The 10,232-nt window shown below is 43.0% G+C and overlaps 1 long non-coding RNA gene across 1 annotated transcript; it reads right to left on the bottom strand.

Moving 5' to 3' along the window:
- Window positions 1-9,221: 9,221 nt before the first annotated feature.
- On the bottom strand, window positions 9,222-9,942 carry LOC126428464 (uncharacterized). Its single transcript, XR_007576840.1, has 3 exons — window positions 9,827-9,942; window positions 9,586-9,731; window positions 9,222-9,419 (listed from the first exon to the last, which is right to left on the bottom strand). It is a non-coding gene; the product is annotated as an uncharacterized LOC126428464 (long non-coding RNA).
- Window positions 9,943-10,232: the final 290 nt, after the last annotated feature.

Below are 10,232 nucleotides of genomic sequence, written 5' to 3'. Positions count from 1 at the left end.
TGTAAGAAGGTGAGATCACTTTCAATGTTTTCCAGGATGTCAGAACAAATCATTCTTCGGCGTTCCTTCTGTTCAATTGCGAGACACTTTGGGACCATTTTTGAACACACTTTGTTCATGTTGAAACTTTCATGAAGAATCTGCCTAACACTTTCCTTGTCAACTCCTGTTAACTGAGACACTGCTCTGATTGTTAAACGGCGATCTTGTCGAACAAGTTTACCGATTTTTTCAATGTTTGCATCAGTTTTTGCTGACAATGGTCTGCCAGTGCGAGTGTCATCACTGGTGTCTTCGCGGCCATCTTTAAATCGTTTAAACCACTGAAACACTTGTGTTCGCGATAAACAATCATCAAATGGTTCAAATGGCTCTGAGCACTATGGGACTTAACTTCTGTGGTCATCAGTCCCCTAGAACTTAGAACTACTTAAACCTAACTAACCTAAGGACATCACACACATCCATACCCGAAGCAGGATTCGAACCTGCGACCGTAGCGGTCACGCGGTTCCAGACTGAAGCGCCTTTAACTGCACGGCCACACCGGCCGGCAAACAATCATCGCCGTACACTTGTTGTAACATTACAAACGTATCACTTGCAGATTTTCCTAGTTTGAAACAAAATTTGATGTTAACAAGCTGTTCTTTATGTACACTCAACATTTTCCGACGCACAGACAATACGTCAACTACTTAAAACAGACGCCACGGGCAGACTGAGTGCAGGAGGCAGATGAAACTCGAACAGTAGGCGGAGCGAGAGTCACGTGACAGGCCACGCGACTTTCAGCCTTATTGCATTCGTTTTATTGTTTCACCAGTACTAGTCCGGTTTTTTTCTAGCCACACCTCGTATGTGGGAAGTATACAACAGCTACCACCGTCAAACCTTCGTGGAGAATCCGAAAAAATTCTGTTCCGATGTAAAATCTCTAAGTGGGTCTAAGGCTTCCATTCAGTCACTCGTTGAAACAGTCTGGTCTGGCAGACGAAGACAGCAAGAGGAAGACCGAAGTTTCAAATTCCATGTTTAAGAAAGCATTCACGCGGGAGAATCGTACAAACGTACCGTCGTTTGACCATCGCACAGAGTCCGATATGGATGACATAGTAATAAACTTCCTTAGCGTAAAAAAAGGTCAACGATTTCTGTCGGACGAGGACATACTGCTGGCAATTACAGTCTTCTTGGCACAGCAGGACAGATCATTTACCAAACGCGTGTCTCAATGCTCACGGTGGTTTTACCTGATTGCCACACCGGTTATGGACTGTACAGCCTTCGAAAAGAAACATTTCGATCGCCCTTTGTAATTCTTGAACAGAGGGAAGGGTCCCTTTTTTTAAAGGGATGGGGGTCGGGATCAAACTGACTAATGAACTGTGCCAGCAAACATTTTCTATCCTTTCTTGTTTAACCTTGACGTGAAGGCTACAGCGTCGGCGGCCAGTGCTATGCGCAGCGTACATGGTGGATGCTAAGTTCACCCAACCTGGATATGATGTGACGTCATTATGACGCATATACGCTTTAGTCGATTAACACACCTATCGACCTTTACAAACGTTCGAGATTCTAAACTGTTGTCGCTGCAGCACGCGCGACAGAGAGCGACAGAAACGTGTCTTCTCGGCAGGAGGATGCTAAGTTCACCCAACCTGGATATGATGTGACGTCATTATGACGTATATACGCTTTAGTCGATTAACACACCTATCGACTTTTACGAACGTTCGAGATTCTAAACTGTCGTTAGCTAGTGGTTTGTTTTGATACGTGCGATTCTGAAAACAGCTCAGTGTGGCGGCGTATATGTATTTCGCCAAAATAAAAGAGCTGGATACTAATAGAAATATTCGTGACCGTGGCCTTGAAAACACCACGTAAAAAAGTGAAGTCTTCTTATGTCCCGACCAGATTAGATTGTGTGATTGTTGTATTGAATGCTTACGCCGAAAATAATATTTATTTACTATCAACATTTTAGTATGGTTTCATACAATTGGTTTTGTCAGTACTTATTAGATTGTAGCAGCATACTCTTGCCGACTTTTTTTCTTAATTTATATACCTGAAAGAGAACTCATGCAAGTTTGTTAGCTAAGTAATTTATATGTCCATCCCAAGATAGTCTTTTATCAACCATAATTCCAAGTAATTTTACACTCGGACCGCAGAGACAGGTACCTTAGTGTCCAGTAATGACTGATGTGTAGAATGACTGAATTTCGAACTTAAAAAGAAAAATATGAGGCATTGTTGAAGAAAAATCGTCAACCGGAGATGAAATACGAGGGGAAGTGGATTTCTCAATGTAATCTTAACCAAAGGTTAGTGTCTAGTACTGATTGACGTATGAAATGATTGAATGCAGTGTCAAAGCATTCCATGGTGGTATTATAGTGTCAAAGCATTCCATGGTGGTAAGGTTTCCTCTCATTAGTCTCTCAAATGCTGAACACATAATTAGAGGCGAGCAAACGAAAAACAACGCACAGGACACAAACACAGTACAATACACGATTTAAACGCAAGGAACGCAAAACACATTTAGACGAATGGCGCAGAGCACAGCGCTACCCTGTCACAATCTCTCGAAAGTTCACAAAGGTCGAATAGTCGATATACGGTTTCTATCGTTTTCGATGTAGCGTGTATACGTCATAATGACGTCACATCGTATCCAAGTCCGGTGAACTTAGCATCCTCCAGCGTACATATTCCATCGGCTCTAGTTTGTACTTTGGACATGGGTCGTGGCCGACACACAAGCTGACGCTTCCTCTCCTAAAACGAGGAAAAAAGTATGAATTACACAGTTACTATGATCAGTCACACGTTATTAATAAGAGTAACATTTGTTGGAAAGAAATAGAATCTCGTATTTTAAAAAGAGCTCTGCAACTGTAGTGGATACCGAGATAAACAGTACAAACTAAAAAGAAAATTTCTAATCGCGTGAGCAGTATGTGGCTCATAAGGCGTTCTGTAACTGATGTACTCTGGGGCCGGACGATTCTAAGTAAGCTAATGTCGATAGTATAGGGCCCATATCCGTCCAGTTCCACAATATAATGCTGAATGCTGGCGCACAACCATCGAACTGCACCAACGACTTGTTCTCATGGACAGTGGCGTAACTAACGTTTTGGGGAGCCTGGCATATAAATTTTGGTGGCCTTGCATACTAATAAGGTTTCAGTGAAGAAATACGAAAATACTAGACATTCACATACCAGAATTCAGGTTAAAGGTGAATAAACTCATCTGTTGATGTACTCTTTATTTTGTTCATCACATCATGCGTTTTCCTCCATCTCCAGGTAGCCAGCACGCTGCACAACATATTGTATTGAAAGCAGGGGAGTACCGGTACCATTGTCAAAATCGTTTAATTTTCTGGCCTGTTTTTGGTATAATTATACACTCCTGGAAATGGAAAAAAGAACACATTGACACCGGTGTGTCAGACCCACCATACTTGCTCCGGACACTGCGAGAGGGCTGTACAAGCAATGATCACACGCACGGCACAGCGGACACACCAGGAACCGCGGTGTTGGCCGTCGAATGGCGCTAGCTGCGCAGCATTTGTGCACCGCCGCCGTCAGTGTCAGCCAGTTTGCCGTGGCATACGGAGCTCCATCGCAGTCTTTAACACTGGTAGCATGCCGCGACAGCGTGGACGTGAACCGTATGTGCAGTTGACGGACTTTGAGCGAGAGCGTATAGTGGGCATGCGGGAGGCCGGGTGGACGTACCGCCGAATTGCTCAACACGTGGGGCGTGAGGTCTCCACAGTACATCGATGTTGTCGCCAGTGGTCGGCGGAAGGTGCACGTGCCCGTCGACCTGGGACCGGACCGCAGCGACGCACGGATGCACGCCAAGACCGTAGGATCCTACGCAGTGCCGTAGGGGACCGCACCGCCACTTCCCAGCAAATTAGGGACACTGTTGCTCCTGGGGTATCGGCGAGGACCATTCGCAACCGTCTCCATGAAGCTGGGCTACGGTCCCGCACACCGTTAGGCCGTCTTCCGCTCACGCCCCAACATCGTGCAGCCCGCCTCCAGTGGTGTCGCGACAGGCGTGAATGGAGGGACGAATGGAGACGTGTCGTCTTCAGCGATGAGAGTCGCTTCTGACTTGGTGCCAATGATGGTCGTATGCGTGTTTGGCGCCGTGCAGGTGAGCACCACAATCAGGACTGCATACGACCGAGGCACACAGGGCCAACACCCGGCATCATGGTGTGGGGAGCGATCTCCTACACTGGCCGTACACCACTGGTGATCGTCGAGGGGACACTGAATAGTGCACGGTACATCCAAACCGTCATCGAACCCATCGTTCTACCATTCCTAGACCGGCAAGGGAACTTGCTGTTCCAACAGGACAATGCACGTCCGCATGTATCCCGTGCCACCCAACGTGCTCTAGAAGGTGTAAGTCAACTACCCTGGCCAGCAAGATCTCCGGATCTGTCCCCCATTGAGCATGTTTGTGACTGGATGAAGCGTCGTCTCACGCGGTCTGCACGTCCAGCACGAACGCTGGTCCAACTGAGGCGCCAGGTGGAAATGGCATGGCAAGCCGTTCCACAGGACTACATCCAGCATCTCTACGATCGTCTCCATGGGAGAATAGCAGCCTGCATTGCTGCGAAAGGTGGATATACACTGTACTAGTGCCGACATTGTGCATGCTCTGTTGCCTGTGTCTATGTGCCTGTGGTTCTGTCAGTGTGATCATGTGATGTATGTGAGCCCAGGAATGTGTCAATAAAGTTTCCCCTTCCTGGGACAATGAATTCACGGTGTTCTTATTTCAATTTCCAGGAGTGTAGTAGCAGTCGCGTGTAAACGACCTTATGGTCTTACTATCTCTAGACAAAGGACCCTGAGGATTGCTTTAACTTCTATTTGTAATATCAGTGCTGAAAGATGCATTTTGCTGACTATCTTGGACTTGAGAACAACATTTTGGTGGTGAATTTACGTCTGTTGCTGGTGGTCCGTTTCCAAATTGTGCACCAACAGAATTTAGACCTGATTCACTTTCACATCTGGTATCGCCTCCTCTACGAAACTGCAGACTGGAAGGAACTTCCCCAGCTTTATTTTGCAGCTTTGGTCAACATTGCCACAATGTGGGTGACTGCAATACAGCCTATTAACACCCGCCATCACGGCGCTGTTACGCCACGGCAGTCCTCAACTGTTTTAGAAGTATAACAAATAACAAAAAACAACGAAGACCGAATAAGAAACACGTCTAACACCAACCGACACCAACCACGAAAACCGCGAACTAACGAAGCCACGACGAAACGAAAGTATGGTGGTGAGAGCATGGCTGTGTACAGTGTGTAAACCTCTCCCTAGTCCTGAATCGGTAGAAGTCGGTAATCGTCAAGAGGCTTCGGTAGGCACGCAGTTTCGACTGCTGCCAACATTACGTAGCTGACTGTGTTGTACAAGGTAGCCATTGTCGTCTGCTTCGTTATTGTTTTGCGTTGTACTGTTCTGCGTGTTTTTATTGTGAAGTTGTGCTAAACATTATCAAAATGAGTGAAGAGGCAGTTGCTGGCCCATCTCGCTAGTTTTTTAGGAATACGCCCGTGGTTTTATATACTTTTTTTAACACGTTTGCGAAACGTGTTGCGAATAGTGTTAGTAGTGAAGAAATAATAGAAGAAAACGTCATGCCTGACGCTGCACTTTTTCACGCATCTCGATGTTTACCACGTCATACCTCCTGAATTATATGTCGTAAAGAGACATAAATTTGCCGGCGCATTTACTGATATATCTGGATACTGTATGCGAAATTTGTTGCGATTAGAGTTAATAGTAATGAAATAATACATTAAAACGCCATGCCCACTGCAGCAGATTTACGGTATGTACTGAGAAAATGTAGTAAGCGACAACCTTTTTTCCTTTCATTATTTTGTGGGGGGTGTCAGCGAGAAAAATTTTCGTAAAGGTTTGAAATTGTATGTTAACGTTTGTTGCTAGTCGCTAAGTGCTCTCACTCTCAAATAGTGGATGCATAAATCTGGGTATTTTCCCGCGGTGGCATCTCATTGTTTATGACGTCATATCTCCTCAAGAATGTGTCTTATTTCTTTTTTTTCGGCAAGGAACCTTCGTGGGCGTACGGACAACAAATCACAAAAATTTCATCGCGATCGGATGAATGGTTTGGGAACGCACAGAGGGCTAAGTGCTCTCATTCTCAAATAGTGGATGCATAAATCTGGGTATTTTCCCGCGGTGGCAGCTCATTGTTCATGACGTCATATCTCCTCAAGAATGTGTCTTATTTCTTTTTTTTCGGCTAGGAACCTTCGTGGGCGTACGGACAACAAATCACAAAATTTCATCGCAATCGGATGAATGGTTTGGGAACGCACAGAGGGCAGACATACATACATTCATTTATTGATAGTTACTTTATACTATATGACCTGTTTAAGTATATTTAAATTTTATAATTAATAGTTTAACATTGCGGGGAATGAAATAAAATCAAAAAGAAATTGCGAACAGTGGGAATCGAACCTGGGTCCTCTGCTTCACAAGCCTTTACCGAATCAATTGCGCTACGCATTCTACAGTGGCAATATTGTTGAACATTGTTCATTACACTTTCAGGCGGTTCGGAGAACAACTCACCAAAGTTTCATTGCAATCGGATGAATGGTTTGTGAGCGCATAGTAGACAAACATACATAGATTCATTTATATATAGATGGCATTTAAAGCGAGTTTTACTTCCAAGCCTTTCGTCTGCTTTCGTGTAAGCATGACGCGCAATTTGTAGTGCCAGCAGTGCAACTGGCAGGCGTGTCTTGTCCCTCCCCCCCGCCAACGGCTCATCTCCTCTCGCAATGCTTGCTTCCTCCTCTCCCCGCACTCCCCTCACAACTCTGCCGTCTTACAGTTAACACACTGTACCGGGAGGGGTTGCCTGTGTCTCCACCAAAAGTCGAGAATATTTCGTATTGCAGAACATGATCTACTTCTGTCCTTGTCTTTGAATGCTTCCGTCTTGCTCTAACTTCTGTTTCCTACTTCTCTCACCGAAAGTGCTGCAGTCACGTGTCTGAGAGAGAACAATATCGTTTCAGGTTTGTTCGCATGTTAGAGTGCATAACATGTAGCCACATGTGTTGTCATTTGCTTTGTACAGAAATGTTCTAGTGAACAAACGGAAAAACTACGTAATTTATAAATGCGATTCGTGTATACCAGAGCTATGCGACATCGAAATTAATGTAAACTAAGCAAACATCGCAATCTGAGAAAAAAGAAAACTGTAGGTAAGCTGTCGCAATGAGCTCGGAAGCACGCTTGATCAACCATACAAAAAATTCCAGTCTTCGAACCAGTGCCAAATGGGTAGCAAAAATGTTGCTAGGAATAGTGGAAACGCACGTGTACTTTCATCCACATGAAGCGGAAATTAGTATAAACAGTGATTTATGCTGGTGAACAAAAATATAAAATTGTATTTTTATTTCATACTTCCCTTTAGTAAAATATTTCAGTTCTATTAAAGCATATCACAATTCTGGTACCATAAGGCCAGTTGATCAATAGTGAAATTTAACCAGCTACATTAAACTTCAGTAAGAGTCGTCAATATCTAAAAACTGAAGGATGATCGCATTTCGGTTACTTGCAAGAGAACGCATGCACGAAGTCCGATTTCTAATGTTCTTCCTAATTTGATTCCTTGTGTGGTGTATAATTAGTAGAGCTATACTCAACTTCCACTAGTACGTGTACTTCCATTTTGTGGCAATAGTGTGGCCCCTTTGTAAAAACTTCTCTCAAGGAAATGTGTTGCCGCAGACATTGCTGGGTTAGTGACCGGTAACGTTGTAGTATACGAGGCTGCAATTCGTGTGGCCCGTTATGTTGTCGGACAACGTAGTCTGGACATACTGACGGCACTACGCAATTTTTATGTCTTATATGATCATACCTAGGTCGCATGATGCTACGTCACTGGTCAAAACCTAGACCATAACAGGACACTTTTAGTGAGTAATGTATGCTGCGAAATAGAGAAAATCTGAACTCTTTGTAACATGGTTCAAGTAAATATCATATACGCCACCGGATGTGAGCCGGAGGACTCTGTTTTAGTGCATTGTTTATTAGTTTTTCATAAATATTTTCTTATTTTGTAGGCTGCCATTTCTGTTCTCTTAGACGTTAGTATCTGAACTATTTTCTTTTATGTCACTATCATATCCTTCACTCCCCTATAGAAAGATGTAAGATCTCCCTTATTTATTATCTGTGTACTTGCTCCCGTCTTATATTCTTATAGCGTTTATGATATTAGCCCTTTTGCTACCACGCCGGTTTGAGAGTTACAGTTCCCTATCTCATCTACTGCCAAAAATTTGGTTGTAATGAGTGACAGATTTCTGTGCAGGTATTACAGCGCCAAGTTTGGTCTGGCTGTTTGTATGTTGTTTAAAATTTTACTGCCACTTGTGTTTTCATGATATCATGCTTGAAACTAATTGTGCATGCTGTCCATTTTTAAATGTTCGTAATTCGTGCATTTCGACTGGCAGAGCCCCTGTTCCACAAACGAGTTTCTACGTTCCACTATTTTCATACTTATTTTCGTTCTTTATGTCGATCCAACCATAGAAGCGCTACATGCCATACTGACTCGCCAAATTAGTACCAGAACAAACCAAGGCATAAGTAGAATTGTATTTTTCAGTCTAACGCAGAGTTTCAGTATTATTACTTCAATACATCTACGAACAACCGTGGTGACGAATCCCAACCAACTTCCTGACAGTAGACTACATTTTGGCCCTGCACAGGTTACCTAATGAACCACATCAAGCTCTGGCTGCTAAACAAAATTCTGGTGGAAAACAAGCTTTAAACTCAGGTATCAGGAAACTGGAAAGTAAGATGTATGCTACTAATTACACAGTTAGAAGTGCTGGATAATTTTGAAAATATTATAGTACAGATCGCTACAAAAATGTTACATTAGTTATTTAACCACACGCAATGTCTGACCCTTCCTAAATTTCTATATAAGTAAGACACATATTGATCTCAATAATGTTCAAGTAGTTTTAATAGCACACAAAGTTAAATACTAAAAAACATTGATTTCTAGCAAGAATGAACTTTCTCAGACTCATGGAAGATGTGATTGTCCGTCCAAAGCACGATCAAATTTCTGTATACTGCCAATAAACAACGAGTTGTTGATATGTAGCACTGAATCAGGAATCAAGAGCACCACTACCGTAGTTTTATGTCCAAACTACAATCAACCAGCTCCACAGCTGACGTAAACACTGTATATTCTCAGCCAGCACTCCACTGTATATATGGCTTGCACACTTGCACAGATTCCTGCAAAAGGAGGAGAAATTCAAAATAATTCTTTCGATAACATCAAAATAGCATCAGTGTCACAAGTAAAGAAATAAACTTAGTTTCGTTTATCATAATCGACTTTTTGGAAAGTCTCCAACTCTGTCATTCAAAATTTAAATTGTGAAATAAACACTTTACTTACTCGCAGAATACATCCTTGTGACCCAGAAACAGGCGGAGAACTGCAGCGATATTCTTAAGTATAAATAGTACTTGTTGTGTAGTAATTAGGCAGAGCACAGTCAGTGTAATGCGCCGTAGAATACGCAAGCAGACAGCATCAAGATCCTGAAACAAGAGTGGTTCTGTAACAAAATATTGTCCAAACTAAAATATTACTTGGTACAGAAGTAAGGAGACGAGCTATATGTGTGGAAGCGTACCAGTCACAGTAGATTTCACTGCTGCCATCCTAGAGCTCCAGAAACCGGAACAGAATTGCAGCGATGTCCTCCAGAAATCAAAAAATTGCTCGTTATACAAGTAGGAGTATCCGAGCAATCAACCTCAGACACCTGAAACAGAAGGTGTACTGTAACAAGATTCTGTTCAAATTAAGATAATTACATGTTACATATGTAATGAGTTAAAAACTGTACATTGTAAGCGTACCATTCACTGTAGGCATGCTTAGGTACTTTAGTTATGTAGAGTGCTGCACCAGTATTCAGTCCAAAACAAGATATTACTTGTTGCACAAGTAATTAGATAAACACTGTATTCTGTGGCACTTTCATTCATGAGAGCAAACACACTCGTAAAGCAGGAACAGTTATGCAGTCATTTTCT

This window comes from Schistocerca serialis, chromosome 12 (assembly GCF_023864345.2).
Source record: "Schistocerca serialis cubense isolate TAMUIC-IGC-003099 chromosome 12, iqSchSeri2.2, whole genome shotgun sequence".
In the NCBI taxonomy this organism is placed as follows: Eukaryota; Metazoa; Arthropoda; class Insecta; order Orthoptera; family Acrididae; genus Schistocerca; species Schistocerca serialis.
Note: the sequence above shows the minus strand (reverse complement) of the source record. Positions and strands in the feature narration are given on the sequence as shown.